The 17320-nt window shown below is 45.0% G+C and overlaps 1 pseudogene; it reads left to right on the top strand.

Annotated features, from left to right (window-relative positions):
• Nucleotides 1-7034: 7034 nt before the first annotated feature.
• LOC147349525 (neugrin pseudogene) lies at nt 7035-9865 on the top strand (annotated as a pseudogene).
• The last annotated feature ends 7455 nt before the right edge of the window (nt 9866-17320 follow it).

The following is a 17320-nucleotide window of genomic DNA, read 5'->3' as shown; positions in this document are numbered from 1 at the left end:
AGAGAGAGCAAATTGGCAAAGGTCTGTCTCAAATCACAGAGGAGAACAACTTTTAGGGATTGCTAAGAGGGAAAGTAATATCTTAAGTGATCTTACAGTCAGGAATATTGGCAATGTCAAGAGTGTTCCATTTTATTCTCCAGAAGAAGCAGAATTTGCAAGCAAATTTGGCATAGAGAAAGATCCTAAAATGCCTTCTTAACTCTGCACATTTTCTCTCATGCAAAGTGCTAATAAAAAAAGGAAAGAGTTGAAGGAGGTACAAAGAGGGGAATGAATTTTAGTTTGCTGTCCACACGGCAGTGGAGAAAATAAAGCAGGCAGTTGTACATGTTGGCATTGCACAAGAGAATGTCTTTTCTTTCTTTTCACTTAAAAGTTTTATTGGTTTCTATCAATGTCAGAATTCTTCAGAAAGCATCTGTAAGTCATGTCTAAAATAGCAGAAATTATCCCAGAACAGATATCCTGTCCACTTTGTCGACTTAGAGCTGGAATGTAAATGAAATCTCTTGAATCTGGTGAAAACACGGAGACATGGCAATCTGAGGCCACATATTCATAAATGTATGCTTCTCACACATTCACCTTAAAATGACCATGGATGGGGAAGGGTTTGTACCATCACTCGAATTCCAGAAACTTCAAAAACATTTTACAAACCATGATGAAGTTAAGGTGACAACTCAATGCAAAGCTGAATTTCCCTTAAGGGGAAACTTAATGCACAGTCCAATTTCAAGAGAAGGAATTTAGTCCACCTGGGTAAAGCCTGTGCCTTCCAAGTTTCATTGAAATAACCAGAGAAGTATGGAAACAGGCAGAGAAAACCAGTCTGAGGACTTAGAAAGGGAAAATGACCTCAGTATGCCAGAAACTTTGGGGAACTTCTACATGATAGACACACACAGGACCAGATCAAGGGAGCACCGACCACTCTGCAACCTCTGAAAGCCTCAAGTTCACAGCTTAGATTGGGAATGATGGCAACCACGGGCCGCTGAAGAGACAAGGTGGGTATCTCCAGGATCTCAGCAAAATGCTTGGTGCTGATGGAAAGAAGAGGGTCATCTCTTGGCTGCCTTTTTGCAGAAGGTTTGATGCTTTCGAACTGTGGTGCTGGAGAAGACTCTTGAGAGTCCCTTGGACAGCAAGGAGATCAAAACAAATGATCAAAAGAAATCAACCCTAAATATTTATTGGAAGGACTGTTGCTGAAGCTGAAACTCCAATACTTTGGCCACCTGATGCGAACAGCCGACTCATTGGAAAAGATCCTGATGCTGGAAAAGATTGAGGGCAGGAGGAGAAGGGGACGACAGAGGATGAGATGGTTGGATGGCATCACTGACTCAATGGACATGAAACTGAGCAAACTCTGGGAGATAGTGGAGGACAGAGAAGCCTTGCAGGATGCAGTCAATTGGGTGTCAAAGAGTAGGACATGACTTAGTGCCTGAACAACAACAGAATAGCAGGCTGTGAGTAGCCATCTGCGATCTTAAAAAGTGTTCATCTCTACTTCTTGCCCTGGATTGAGTTTGAGTAACCCAGCTCTGAATATGTCGTTTGCACATCATCCCTAGCCTCACTAAACTTGGTGACCAGGGTCATGGACTTCAGTAGACATGTAAGTGTCCTGGGATGATGTCAAGCGTTTTAAGTGGTTAAGATGCAAAGGGCATCCTTCTTGCTTAATTGCATGTGTGCTCAGTCACTTCAGTCATGTCCTCTGCAACCCCATGGACTGTACCTACCAGGTTCCTCTGTCCATGGGATTCTCCAAGCAAGAATACTGGAGTGGCTTGCAATGCTCTCTTCCAGGGGGATCTTCCTGACCCAGGGATGGAACCTGAGTCTCCTGTGTCTCCTGCATGCAGGCAGATACTTTATGCTGAGCCACCAGGGAAACCCTCTTGCTCGATTACTAGTGGGCTAAGTGTTGCCTGTGGTCAGAGGAACAGTGGTTAAAAAGGCAACAGACATGGCCTCTGGGCTCACGTGGTGGTCAGGGTCCGTACTTAAAGCCACGTCAGACAATCTGTAAAAGTGACCTAGTTGCTACACTTAGTGTGCCCTGCGCCAGCCTCTGCTGGCTCCTCTGTTCATCACTTCCCTCCTGGCATTTCACCATCTTTCAGGCCCCAAGTGTATGTGTGAGTGTGTGTGTGTGTATGTGTGTGTGTAGGATGGGTTCAAAGGAGAAAGAGTTGCCCTCCTGGCTACTTTTTTCCTAAAGTCTTTGTCTAATCTTTAACTCCTTCTGTTTTCTCTCCAGACGTGTGTTTTTATATCAAATCAAATAGCAGCTACTTTTATCCCTGCCGTCACACTCTCCTTCAGAAATAATAAGCAGAGAACAAACCAGTTCCTACACAGAATTGATGTTTTTGAACTGTGGTATTGGAGAAGACTCTTGAGAGTCCCTTGCACTGCAAGGAGATCCAGCCAGTCCATCCTAAAGGAAATGAGTCCTGAATATTCACTGGAAGGACTGATGCTGAAGCTGAAACTCCAATACTTTGGCCACTTGAAAGGAAGAACTGACTCATTTGAAAAGACCCTGATGCTGGGAATGATTAAAGGCAGGAGAAGGGGACGACAGAGAATGAGATGGTTGGATAGCATCACCAACTCAATGGACATGAGTTTGAGTAAACTCTGGGAGTTGGTGATGGACAGGGAGGCCTGGCATGCTGCAGTCCATGGGTCACAAAGAGTTGGACATGACTGAGCGACTGAACTGAACTGAACTTAATAGAGAAACAGACATAGCGAATAGACTTATGGACATGGGGAGAGGGGATGAGAGGGTGAGATGTATAGAAAGTGTAACATGGAAACTTACATTATCATATGCAAAACAGATAGCCAAGTGAAATTTGCTGTATGGCTCAGGAAACTCAAACAGGGCCTCTGTATCAACCTAGAGAGGTGGGGTGGGGAGGGAGATGGGAGGGAGGTTCAAAAGGGAGGGGATATATGTATACCTATGGCTGATTCATGTTGAGGTTTGACAGAAAACAACAAAATTCTGTAAAGCAATTATCCATCAATTAAAAAATAAATAAATTTTTAAAAAAGAGGCTCTTTGGTTCCTCTTTGCTTTCTGCCATAAGGATGGTGTCATCTGCATGTCTGAGGTTATTATAAATAATTTAGAGATGATTTAAAGTATACAGGAAGGTGTGTGTAGGTTTTATGCAAATACTACACCATTTTATGAAAGGGATTTGAGCATCCATGAATTTTCCAGACTTCACGTTGCTTCATCATTGTCATCTTTTATTGTTAACCATTTGGACATATGCTCCATGAGAGCAAGACCTTTGAGTGGTCATCACTCACTTAAAAGAATGCCCAGCACTACGGAACAAATATCCAGTGAATTAATGACTCCCCCAACTATTTCCTAGTAAGGCAAGCTGGAGCCTTTTGCATTGTTCTATAGCCTCTTATTGGGCTTCCCTGGTGGCTCAGAGAGTAAGGAATTTGCCTACAATGTGGGAAATCTGGGTTCCATTCCTGGGTTGGGAAAATCCCTTGGAGAAGGGAATGGCTACTCACTCCAGTATTCTTGCCTAGAGAATTCCATGAACAGAAGAACCTGCTGGGCTAGCTGGACACAACTGAACAACTAACAGAAAGCCTCTTATTAGAGGAAAGGTCAAGACATATTTTACAGTCTAAAATGTTATAATGGTATATATACTCTTAAAGAAGTTTGAATTTTCATACAACTATTTCCATATTTAAAAAAACTTATGTGAACAAATATACCCATTGCTTTTTTTTTTTAATATTTATTTATTTGGCTGTGAGGTGTTAGTTATTCGCGACATGTGGGATCTAGTTCTCTGACCAGGGATCAGTCTTGAGTCCCCTGCATTGGGAGTGCAGAGTCTTAGCCACTGAACCACCAGGGAAGTTCTGCCCGTTGTTTTTTGTTTACTACTCTGAATTTCTCATCTGAGTCAGAAAGATCTCTCCTGGTTTTCATCATCTTGTTACTTATTTTAAATCATTTTTTTTTCTGTATGAATTTTATTACTCCAAACTAAGTCATGACCTGGATAACTATGATGGTGTGATCACTCACCTAGAGCTAGATATCCTAGAGTGTGAAGTCAAATTGGCCTGAGGAAGCATTACTAAGAACAAAGCTAGTGGAGGTGATGGAATTTCAGCTGAATTGTTTCAAATCCTAAAAGATGATGCTGTTAAAGTGCTGCACTCAATATGCCAGCAAATTTGGAAAACTCATAGTGGCCACAGGACTGGAAAAGGCCAGTTTTCATTTCAATCCCAAAAGGGCAATGTCAAAAAATGTTTACCACACAATTACACCCATTGCACATGCTAGCAAGGGAATGCTCAAAATCCTTCTAGTGAAGCTTCCTGAAAGAAATCAACCCTGAATATTCATTGAAAGGACTGATGCTGAAGCTGAAAATCCAATACTTTGGCTACCTGATACGAAGGCTGATTCATTGGAAAAGACACTGATACTGGGAAAGATTGAGGGCAGAAGGAGAAGGGGGGTGGCAGAGGATGAAACAGTGGGATGGCATCACTGACTCAATGGACAGGAGTTTGAACAAACTCGGATAGGTAGTGGAGTACAGGGAAGCCGGCTTGCTGCAGTCCATGGGGATTTACATCCTTTCAGCCAGGCCTCCCCTCATTGCTCATTTCTAACTTCCTTGCTAACAGGGGACACTTGAATTGTTTCCACTCATTTGCTTTAACAAATAGTGCTCCAGGACATAACTTTGTGTACACATCAGTCTACAACATATCTGCCAGAAGTAGGTAAATGTATTTGCATCTTGATAGTGAAGTGAAGTGAGTGAAGTCGCTCAGTCGTGCCCGACTCTTTGTGACCCCATGGACTGTAGCCTACCAGGCCCCTTTGTCCATGGGATTTTTCAGGCAATAGTACTGGAGTAGATTGCCATTTCCTTCTCCGGGGGATCTCCCCAACCCAGGGCTCAAACCCAGGTCTCCCGTATTCTAGACAGATGCTTTACCATCTGACCACCAGGGAAGTCCAAAACCAAGCTTTGTCACGATAGTGTTAATCGCTCAGTCGTGTCCGACTCTTTGTGACCCCATGGACTATGGCCTGCCAGGCTCCTCTGTCCATGGGATTCTCCGGGCAAGAATACTGGAGTGGATTGCCATTCCCTTCTCCAGGGGATCTTCCTGACCCAGGGATCGAACCCAGGTCTCCTGCATTGCAGGCAGATTCTTTACCATCTGAGCTACAGGGAAGATCCTTGTCATCTTGATAAACATTGCTCAATAGTCCTCCATAGGTCATATTCCATTTTTCATTCTCATCAGAAAAACTCTGGAGTTGAGACTTAGAATAAGGGGGGTTTTATAGAGATGACCAAGATTTTATAAGCCTGTAACACCTCTCTTTCTCAGCTTCCTCTCATGTATTGAATACCAGCCTTTTCAACCCTTCTTCTTATCTATCACCTCCCCTTTGGGGACCAGTAAATATCTTTTTATTCAGAGAAAGTCAGGCCTTTCGGTAAAAAGTTATTAAATTGTCTTGGCTTCCTCCTTACTCTCAGTCTTGTACTCTGTTCATATCACTGGGGAAGCAGCCATCCTTCACTTGTCTAGGACCAGTCCTCTGGGTGCTCTAGGTCAAATCCCTACATAATTCCTCAGGGACCTCGATTTGTCAATTTAATATTGTTGGTGTTGTGGGTCAGGCTCAGTCTGTCAATAACCAGTGCTGTGGCTGGACCAGCCCTTGTGGGTCTTAAGATTACAAGATGCCCTTCAATAACTATCAAGAAATGTTGGCAGGGGGGTGGGGGAAGTTTAACACTTACAGGACCTGGAAATTACATGGCAAACCTGAGGCCACACCACACAGTCATGGGTAGAGAGAACAAGGGTCTGGAGTTCTACTTTTATTGGGGTTGAGCACTGGAGGGTGGAGCCTAGGATTTTGAGGGCTCACTCATTATTGGTGAATTTAACAGGAATTTAAGGCACAGGAAGAGAAAAAGCAAGTGGCCCAAGTGGTTAATCATTGAAGTCAACCATAATCTCTAAAACAAAGGGGCCTCAGTGTGGAGGTGGGGGGTGGGGATGGGAGGAGCCCGGCTTTTTATCTAGTTGTGTGGCTGGCAGTGTGTTTATTGAAGACAGCCATCTTCAAAATGCAGGCCTTGGCAAGCAAAGCTTAAGTCAAACATTTGGATTATACACACACACAACACACACACACACAAAACAAAACCTAGCTGTCAAGGCTACACTACACTCCCTTTTCCTCCTCCTCCTTCTGTTGCCTCCTGGCTGCCTGACTGCCTACTCTCCTTTTTGTTTGTCTCATCATGACAAAACTGCTCATAAATATATCAGTGAATCCCTCAGTGCTAGGCATAACTGACTGTCAACACTTCAGCTTGCCTAACACTTCTCAGCATTTGACCTTGTCTGCATTCTTGAAATTCTCCCTTGACCCAGGGGACCACTTACCTATTGGCAGGACTGGTTTTCTGTTTCCTCCCTGGGCTTCCCTTCTTCCTCCTGTACCTTAAGTATTGCAATTTTTTAGAGTTGTGTCCTGGGTCATTTTATCTCACTCTGGATATTTCCCTGCCTGATGCCAGGTGGCTTCAATCATTCCTGCTGTTGGCTTACGACTTCCAGATCTATCCTGTCCGGGCCTTGTTGTTGTTCTGAATCTATAGTCAGCTGTGCACTAGACTTCACTGTTTGGCTGTCACACAAGCTCCTCAAACTCAACGTGTTCGAAATAGAATTCATCATTGTTCTCTGACAATTTCATTCTGCTCCTGTTTTTGCTATATCCCTGAATAGTCCCACCAATCACCCACTCTAAAAATACTGACTCTCAGCCTATTTCTTAACCCAGTATTTAGTTCCTTACCAAGTACAACCATTTGGTCTTCCTAAAATATTTCTCAAGTCTGTTTTCTCTTCTGCTCCCAATGCCCCTGCCTCAGTTCAGACTGCCTGAATTACTGACAGCCTCTTGCCTGATGCCTGATCTTTCCATCTTTGGTCTTGAACAAAAATACCCCACTGTTACTGAACCAGGTAACTGAATCATGTTCGTTTGTACAGCAAGTCAGGGCTGAGACCTTGAGGTCTGCAGCAGAGAAAGGGGTTACACGGGTACAGGCAGCCAAGCAAGGAGACAGGAGAACAAATCTCAAATTGGCCTCCTTGAAGGAGACGCTTAGGATATTTATGGGGTAAAGAAGCAGTGTGGGAGACTTCCTGGTTGTCCAGTGGCTAAGAATCCATGCTCCCAATGCAGAGGACCCGGGTGCAATTCCTGGTTGGAGATCTAGATCTCAAGTGCCACACCTAAGACCCAGTGCAGCCAAATAAATAAAATTCAAAAAGAGAAGCAGGGTGGTTTGAAGCTTCAGGAAAGGTTATTGAAGGTTAGAAAAAGGTGAAGTAATTGGAACTGTGCACAGAAGTATCTGAGTTACATGGTTCTTCACAGGATGCACGTTACGAAAATGATGGGCTGCATTATCATGATCTCAAGATGGAGATTTTTGCCCTTGACAATGAAAGAGCACCTATTGGACACTTGTGCAGGCCCAGTTGAATGGTCAATGGTCTCAACTGGTTTGAGCTGGGCAAAACTAACCCCGTATTCTGAACAACAATTTAATCAACTATTACTACACTGACCCCTGGTCAGAAGTGTTGTCTACAGGGGGCAGTTAGAGGAGTTGTGTGATATATTTTCTAGGCTGTGAAGCCAGGAGGGTATGCAGTTTGCAGGAACAATTAAAACACACTTGGTCAGTGAAAGCAAGTTATAGGTTATTACTCATTTATGTACAGATTATAGTTCAAGGAATCTAATTAATGACTGCTCCTGTTTCACTATCACTGGTTTGGGCTTCAAAATGAAAATTTGCTCACGGCATTCTGCTGCTTGAAATTCTTCCTTGTTCACTGTTGCTCTGAGATAAACTCCAGAATGCCTAAGCGAGGCCTGGCCTTGCTCCAGCTCCCACTGTCACACAGATTGTGCTCTTCCCAACAAAAGTGATGTGCTTCCTTGTATTTCACCTGCTGCCTGCTCTAACATCAGTTCCTTTGATCCTCTCTTTCTCTCCTCCCCTGTACCAGCTTGTTACAACTGCTCAAGCTTTCAGACCAGCTCTAGCATGGACTTCCTGAAGCAATTCCTGGGCCACCACGCAGGCGTGGCACCAGCCTGTCCCTGCCTTTCCTTCCCCAGTTTTCTCACAGCATCCTTTGGTGGGGTCCTTCTCATAGTGTTGCTGGGTGTTAATACATCTGTCTCTACCACCAGATTGCATTTTCTTTTTTTTTGAATGTCCACTTAGGAACAGGCCCTGAGCGGGGTACTTATTACACATTATACCATTCAATCACACAGCAGTCTTTTTTGTGTTTTGTTTTGTTCTGGGGTGCATAGTGGGGTAGGTAGGATCTTAGTTCCCCAACCAGGGATCAAACTCCACCTCCATTGGATCTTCCAGCTCCTTGCATTGGAGGCACAGTCTTCATTACTGCGCTGTCAGGGATGTCTGGACTGTATGTTTTCTGAAGGGAAAGACTGTCTTCTTGCATCATCAGGATCTAACTGGGACCTGTCATGCAGTGAGAGGAATCCAGCTGATATGAAATGAAATGACCAAGAGTAGTTGGGTGTTGCTCTCAGCACAGAAGAATAGGCTGTAGTCATTTAGTGGCGCAAGACAGAGACTGCATTTGCAGTTTTTCCAAGGCTTCTTTTCATGAATTTATCTCTAGTGTTACATAATCCGTTAACTGTTCTGATAGGAGATGTCTTCACAAATGGCAAATCTGCTTCTTTTTTTCATGGGTATTTACACAGGGAATTTGCAGTCTTGGTCAGTTCCCAGACTGGCTGAAGTCTTTGATGTCAGCACTGATGTGATCCGAAGGGTTTTAGAAAGCAAATTTGTACCTGTTAGGGTCCACAAGGGGCACAGAGCATATTATTTAAAAATGGTCCATTGCGCTGACCTGGCGAACAAGGGATGAAGTCACAGTGGCCACATTGCCCTGGTAGCGTCCTGTTTTTCCTTAAGACAGTGTCCCATTTTTCCCTGCTGGTGCCAGTTTCTCAAGACTACGTGACCATCCGCCTGTGAGACCCCTCTGACTATGTGATCACAAGACCCCCAGCTGCAGGCTAAAGATAAACTAAGGCCCCCTCCCTTCGGGGCACAATTTCCCATCGATAGGGTATAAGAAGGGTTGGCTGTGAAGGGAGATCACTGGTTTCTCTCTAAAGCCAGTTACTTTCTCTCTTCCTATAATAAAGCTTTCTCCGCCAGAAAGCCCAGCTCACTCTCTTTTTCTCCGTGTTCACCTTCCAGTAACCACATTGGAACAGAAACTGAAGCAGGATCAAAAAGTCCTTAAGAAACTGGACTTGCCCACTTATTCCAGGAGCTCCCAGGCCCTGGATTCCTCAGAACTACTTTCTGCAAGCCAGTCTGCATCAGGCTGTTTGCTGATGCCTGGGGATGAAGCCTCATCCAAAGGCCATGGTCACAGCACAGCTTTGAAAGCCATTGAATTGAACACTCACAGTAGATACACCAAGGATACAGAAGGAAAGGAATAAAGGAGTCCAGGGCCTGGAGGAGGGGAAGTGTTTAGTGCCTGTTGCTGCTGCTCTAGGTCACCCACCAGCAATTGTGGGGGAGCGAGAGGAACTGACAGCGATCAGAGGTTGGAAGAGCTGAAGGCAGGGGACCCAAGTGACCAGATCTTCAGCGACAGAGTTGTGCAGAGGGGATGAGAGTTTTCCAACAGCAATGGGAACTTCCTGTACAGAATCTGAGCCAGAAACGTGCCACGTGACATACAGCCGGCCAAGAATATTTGGTTCTGCCTGGGTTTCTGTGTATGAATTACCCACCTTGGAAGCGGGGGAAATGATGAGCATGGAATGTCGGATGAAAGGTTTGAATCTGACAAAGGGCAGAGGACTTCACAGGGCAGAAGTGCCTGGGAGTGGGGCAGTGACCAGTCACATACAGTCCAGCCTCCTGGAGCACAGCCCCTGCTCTGATCCACATACATCTTCAGGACTCACCCGTCTTGCCTGTGCTCTGTGACTTGCTCTCTGTTACTTTTGTTACTGTAGTCACACATAATGGCCTGCCTCAGAGAATCCTGCCCCTCTGCCTGACTGTTAAACTAAAGTGCCTTTGTTCAGAACTCTGTCCACCTGTGGATGGCAGGAAGGAAGAAATTAACACATTCCCTTCCTGAGACTTGCCATTCTACAAGATATTTGCAAGATTAACAGCCTTTTCAGTTTGTTTCCTCACCTCTTCTATCTCTAATTCATAAAAGAACCTGGCATCCAGCCCCCGAGAAGATGGTTATTTGGAAACATTAATTGGCCATCCTCTTGGTCAGCCGGCCCTCAGAATGCAGCTGTATTCTTTGCCTCAACACCTCGTGTCATGTGGTGAGCATAGCGAGCTTGGACCCTTGACCTTGCTCCTGACCTCTGTCCTCAGCTGATTTTAATCTGCATCCTAAGCAGCTCTGTGCCAGCTGCAAAGACAGGGAGCCAGTTCACACATCCCTCCCAGGGCAGGAGGCCCATCTGGGCAGGACTCAGCACACAGGAACCGTGCACAGAGCCCTTGTTGCAGAGCACCCCCAGCCCTCTTCCTGGGAAGAGCTGGCTCTGAGCATCTCAGAGCAGGATTTGGACTAACAGCTGCTCCTGGACAAGTTGGTGACGCTGGGCTTCATTCTGTGTGGCCTCCCTCCACCAGGTCTTCCAGAGGCTTCCACTGCACCAGGACCCTGGGCCCCTGTCTCCACCCACTACCCCTTTTCTTCCTGACTCCTGGGTCCCTCTCCTTAGGAGAAAGCCTCCTTGAAATTCTGTCCCACTCGTGGGCCAGAAAAAATGATTAGAAATCAGGCCAGAGCTTCAGGCCCAGGTCCATCCTGACCCTCAAGACTACACTTTTCTGTTCCTTGCACCTGGACAGCACAACAAGGCCCATTTTTGCAACTGTGAGCCCCTGAGGGGTGAAGATTGGCTGACCTAGACGAGCCACCCAGCCCTTCCCAGCAATGCCTGGGTTGAGGTCTTTACAAACAGCCCCCTCCAAGAGATGGGGCTTCCCTGGTGGTTCAGTTGGTAAATGAATCTACCTGCAATGCAGGCGATGCAGGTTCCATCCCTGGATCAGGAAGATCCCCTGGAGAAGGGAATGGCTACCCACTCCAGTATTCTTGCCTGAAAAATCCCCTGGACAGAGGAGCCTGGCGGGCTACAGTTTATGGGGTCTCAAGAGACCAACCTTACACTTAGACCTTTATCTTGAAAATCTGTTGCTAAGCCATGTCTGATTCTTTTGTGACCCAATGGACTATAGGCCACCAGGGTCCTCTGTCCATGGGATTTCCCAGGCAAGAATACCGGAGTGGGTTGCCATTCCGTTCTCCATGGAATCTTCCCCACCTAGGGATCCAAACCCAAGTCTGTGGCATTGACAGATGGGTTCTTTACCACTGAGCCATACTAAAATGGGATCTTTATCTTATTTGGAGCTTATTCTTGTGTATGGTATTCGGGAATATTCTCATTTCATTCTCATTTTCACTGTTCAAGAAACCAGTGAGGTAGGAGATAGATGGGCTCCAGGTTGGAAATTCACAATCAGCCAGCCTCTGCTCTGCATTTCCTGAGGCAACATAGGTGGGGTCCAGTTGAGGAATTTAAAACCAGCCCCCTGTTTGCTCTCAGAAATTGAAGTAACAATAGAAACAGAGTAAGTAGCCAGTCTTTGTCTCTAGTAAACATCTCAAGGGAATAATCTTGGCAAGGACAAAGAGAAGCAAAGCCCTGATTGAGTAAAGGATTAGGGAGAACACTACACTCGCGATGCGCAGAAAGGCTCCTTGGAGTCAAAAGTCAGAGGATAATTCCAGGCCATAAAGAGTCATGCTCCTCCCAGAAGCCTCCCACTTCAAGATACATCTTGGCTAAGGTTTGTATGTGCACCCCAGGGGAGGGTTCTGAGACAAATTAACCGGTGGCGGGGGAGGAGGGGTTACAAAGATCACAAAGCAAGATGATTGGCCTGAGGGAAGACAAAGACCCAGATAACTGGCCTCTTATAAAGGATATAAACTTCCAAAGGCACGACTCTCTCTCTGAGCTCACCTGTGGATCTTTCCACATGTACTTTTTTTTCTCAATAAACTTTTTACTTTACTCTTTACTTTTTGCCTCCTCACCTGAATTCATCCTTGACCAGGCAGGCAAGACAAGGGACCTTAGCCCTGACTGCTGGCTCCTGTGGTTCAGTGGTTAGGACTCCCGGTCTGGGAAGCTAAGACCCTGCTTCCAGCTACTGCTCACTGCCGCTTAGAGCTGGGCACATCGGAAATGACCAGCACACTGTCCTCCAGAGTGGCTGTCACCAATTTGTATTTCCAGCAGCAGAGGAGGACGGTTCCCCTTCCTCCACAGAGTCTGCAGCATTAAACGTTTGTGGAGTGCTTAACAATGGCCGCTCTGACTGGTGTGAGGTGATTCCTTCTTGTAGTTTTGATTTGCATTTCTCTAACATTTAGCGATGGTGACATCGTGTGACTTTTCTTAAAGGATGTGAGTTAAAGGTACCTGCTGAAGGCGGCTCCCTGAACATCTGCCCAGTTTTGAATTCTTTTTTGGTGACCACTCCTGGGGGACTTCCAGAGAGCAGTTGTTTACTTCCAGCCCCAGGTCCTTGGGAATATAAAGTGCCCATCCGTGCAGCTTGTATAGTTGCTGTCACAAAAAACAGCACAAGGGGGCAGCATTTCTTCATGTTCCACTTTCCTTTTTCCTTTTTCTGGGCATTCATTGTTATTTTACTTTGGAGTAGAATTGATTTCTGATATTGCATTTTGTTTCAGGTGTATGGGCACTTGATTTACTTAGACACAGACGTTTATCAGTTCTTTTGGGGGTTCTCTTTCTCATATAAATGATTAAAATCTGTTCCATAGACTGCCCTGTACTATTCAATGGATTAGTTGATTGTATCAAACAACTATATTAATGATATATAGTTTGATATATATTAATTAGCATAGGTTATTAGCAAAGTCTTAATTTATCCCTCAATTCTAAGATTTTTTTTTTGGTAATCATAAATTTGTTTTCTAAGTTTGTGAGTCTGTTTGTATCACGCAATATCTGACATTTGCATTCATTTCAAGAATTCAACTGTCAGTGATGCCCTGTGATATTTGTCTCTCTCTCTGACTTCCTTTACTGAGTAAGGTGATCACTCTGTCCATCCACGCTGCTGTCAATGGCGTTATTCTGTTCTGATTCACGGCTGAGTAGTGTTCCAGTGTAGAGGTACAACACTCGGTCCTCATTTTTCTGTCAATGGATTTCTTGGTTGAATTTCTTGCAGTGAAAAGGAAAAAAGGAGGAATGAGTTTTTTTATTTCTTAAGAACAAAGAAGATGAAGAAACAGTGAGCAGGCCTGAAAGTTCCTAGTTTTTTTACTTTAATGCTCTAACTCTGCATGCCTGTAACTAAGTTTGCTTTTCTGCCCCCTAACTCTGCAGGAGCCACACTTTGCACCTATTTTCCTTTGACTCTGTGCTAAATACATCCCCTATCTGGTGTTTACTCTTGCAACACCCTTCCCCTTCTAGTTGCACATCAGAAAGAAGGCCACCGAATTGCCAGACTCAACTACTGGGTTATTGATGCCAGTTTATGACTATCTTTGAAACAGTCTCACAAACTTAGAAAACAAATTTATGATTACCAGAAAAAGTCTTAGAATTGAGGGATAAATTAAGACTTTGCTAATAACCTATGCTAATTGATACATATCAAACTATATATCATTAATATAGTTTGGAAGAGGAAGAAATCAAGATCCTGTCGCCTTTGTTCCTCATCACTGACTGCGAGCCCTCCTCTTATATGAGCCCCTAAACTCCTCATGGGGAGCACAGTTCTTGAGGCACGAGCCTACTGCGTTCCCCATTTCACCAGCTGAGAATTAAAGCCACTTTCTATTTCCTCCAAACTCTGTGTCCATATTTTTTATTTGGCTTCACCTGGCAGAGAAACTCAAGATTTTGGCCAGCAGCAATTCTAGTTCTTGGCCATTGTCAACTGTGCTGCCCTGAAAAGAAGGGTGCATGGGTCATTGTGAATTCTGATCTTCTCTGGGTCTAAGCCCAGACGTGGGATTATCGGACCTTACGGTTTCTGGATGTTTAGTTTATAAGGAACCTCTTTGCTGGTTTTTATTGTTCCTGCACCGGTTTACATCCACACCAAGAGTGTAGGAGTGTTCCCTTTTGCCTCCATGCTCTGCCAGTCGGATTTTCTGTAGATGTTTTAGATGGTGGCCATTCTGACCTGTGTGAGGGGACTTCTCATGGTAGTTTTGATTTGCCTGGGCTTAGGAGAAGGCAATGGCACCCCACTCCAGTACTCTTGCCTGGAAAATCCCATGGACAGAGGAGCCTGGTGGGCTGCAGTCCATGGGGTTGCTAAGAGTCAGACACGAGTGAGCGACTTCACTTTCACTTTTCACTTTCATGCATTGGAGAAGGCAATGGCAACTCACTCCAGTATTCTTGCCTGGAGAATCCCAGGGACGGGGAAGCCTGGTGGGCTGCCGTCTATGGGGTCGCATAGAGTCAGACACAACTGAAGCAACGCAGCAGCAGCAGCAGCAGCAGCGTTGAGTACAGTTTGTCTCTTGAAATCGTCTTCTTGAAAGATGGCCCTGTTTGAATTCCTTTCCCCTGTCTTCCTTCTGATATAGGGCAGGTGACTGAAGGGCAGGTGTCATTTACAGATCCCCAGGCTTGTGAATGTTCAGAGCCTGACAGCACCTGTTTTAAAGTTGTCTGGAACGCAGTCCTGAGGAAACAGCATTACTTCCTGCACAACTCTCGTCCTCAGCCAATGAGTCTTATGGAAAACTCTGCTCCTGGATCGTCAACTAAGGAGAATGTGCCAGAAGAAACACCGAAGGCTTGGGTCTCCTTTCTCCTCCCCTTTACCCTTTATCCCCAGGATACATTCCAATTTTTGGAACACCACTCTGCAGAGGGTGCTATCATCTGTTAGTGGGGCAGCCCTAAGGACAGAGGCTGGAGTTGGGAAATCCAGCATATGGGACATATGGTGCCCAGGGGACCATGCAAAGCTTTTCCAGCCCAGAGGCTCCACCATTTTTGGGGTGAAGTAGTTGAAGTAGGTGTGGTTTCTCTGCAGGTGGGCCTGGATCTGGAGATTGGGTGCTCATGCAGATAGCAAGAGGCCCTCCAGGTCCATCGTAGGAAGCACGTTTCCTGCCACATGCTCCTAGCTCTGTCCGCCCCGAGACCCTCCAGTCTTGAGACCGAAGCCTGCTCAGGCTCCAGGAATGTGACACCAGGCCAGGTTACTGTAGCCTGAGGGCAAGAGTCAGCACTCTTTATTTCTCTTCTTTTTTGTGTTTTTATTATTCTCTAATTTGAATTAGAGTATATAGTTGAATGACAAGGTTGTGGGGTTTTTTTTCTTTCCTTTTGGATCTACAGCAACTAGATTCACTTACACATAGATGTACATATGTTCTTTTCCGTGTTCTTCTGCAGTGCAGGATATTACAGAGTGCTGAATAGGATTTCTGTGTTACACAGTGATTCCTGGTGGCTTTTTATAATAGCCTCCCTATGTTAGACTGAAACAGCTCTTTTCCCTCAGGCACAGCTTTCTTTTCTGGGGAACGTAGTTTGTGAGACTGTTTCTCTTTGGTAAAGTTCATTTGTATCCATTTTTGGATTTCAGCTAGAAGTAATATCATATGGTAATATCTCTCCCTGTGTCCCCCACTTAACTTGGTATGGTCATTTCTACTTTCTTCTCTAAGGCTGGACATAGCATTACGCTCTGCTTCTTTATGGCTGAGTGATGTTGCTTCGCATCTATGTACCCCCATCTTCCTTATCCATTCATCTGTCCTTCTATACTTAGGTTGCTCCAAGTCTTTGCTATGGTACCTCGTGCAGCCACGATCACAGGGACCACTGCCTTTCAAAATTTTGACTTTCTCGGGATTGATGCCCAGGCGTGGGGTTGCTGTGTCCTCGGGTAATGTTATGTTTATATTTTTTAAGAACCTCCATGGTGTTCTCCCTAGTTCATGTACCATTTCACTCTCCCAACAAGAGTGTAGGAAGGGTCCCTTCCCTTCACAGCCTCTCTAAACTTATTTTTTGATGTTTAGAGATGGCCAATCTCACCGGTGTAAGGTGATACTCACTGGGCTTCTGATTGGCCTGTCTCTAATAATTAGTAATGCTGAGCATCTTTTCATGTGCCTAATGGCAATCTGCATGCCTTCATGCAAGAAATATCCATTTTGATCTTTGGCTCATTGATTTCTTGGGTTTTTCATCTTTTTGATATTAAGCTGCAAGGATTGTTTCTATATTTTGGACACAGATTCCTTGTGAGTATCTTCATTTGCAAATGTATTTTCCCATTCTGAGGGTTGTCCTTCTCTTTTGTTTAAGGTTTCCTTTGCTGTGCAAATGCTTTTAAGATTAATTTGGCCCCGTTTTCTAACTTTTGTTTGAAAGTGAAAGTCACTCAATCGTGTCCAACTCTTTGTGGCCTACCAGGCTCCTCTGTCCATGGGGATTCTCCAGGCCAGAATACTGGAGTGGGTAGCCTTTCCCTTATCTTCCCGACCCAGGGATCGAACCTAGATCTCCCACATTGTAGGCAGATTCTTTACCAGCTAAGACACAAGGAAAGCCCAAGAATACTTGATTGGGTAGCTATCCCTTCTCCAGGGTATCTTCCTGACCCAGGAAATAAACCAGGGTCTCTTGCATTGCAAGTGGATTCTTTACCAACTGAGCTATCAGGGAAGCCCAACTTTTGGATTATTTTTCATTATTCTGAGAGATGGATCCTAAAAGCACTGGTGGAATTGATGTCACAGCATGTCCCACCTATAGTTTCCTCAAGAATTTCACAGTATCCATCCTTACATTTAGATCCTTATCTTATTTTAAGCTTATTTTTGTGTATGGTTTGAGGAATGTTCTAATTTCATTCTCATTTTCAGTGCTCAGAACCACCCTGCTGGCCTCCATACTGACTTTCACCTATTTTCCTTTCCGGCAGTGGAGGAGGGTTCCCTCTTCTCCACAGCTTCTGGCGGATTTACCCTTAGCAGTTGTTGTTCAGTCTCAGTCATGTCCGCCTCTTTATGTTCCGTGAACTGCAGCACGCCAGGC

Source organism: Bos grunniens, chromosome 21 (genome assembly GCF_055505025.1).
Source record: "Bos grunniens cultivar Pamir isolate PY7600 chromosome 21, Bosgru_T2T1.0, whole genome shotgun sequence".
Taxonomy (NCBI): domain Eukaryota; kingdom Metazoa; phylum Chordata; class Mammalia; order Artiodactyla; family Bovidae; genus Bos; species Bos grunniens.
The sequence above is the reverse complement of the archived record's forward strand: the minus strand, read 5'-3'. Positions and strand labels throughout refer to the sequence as shown.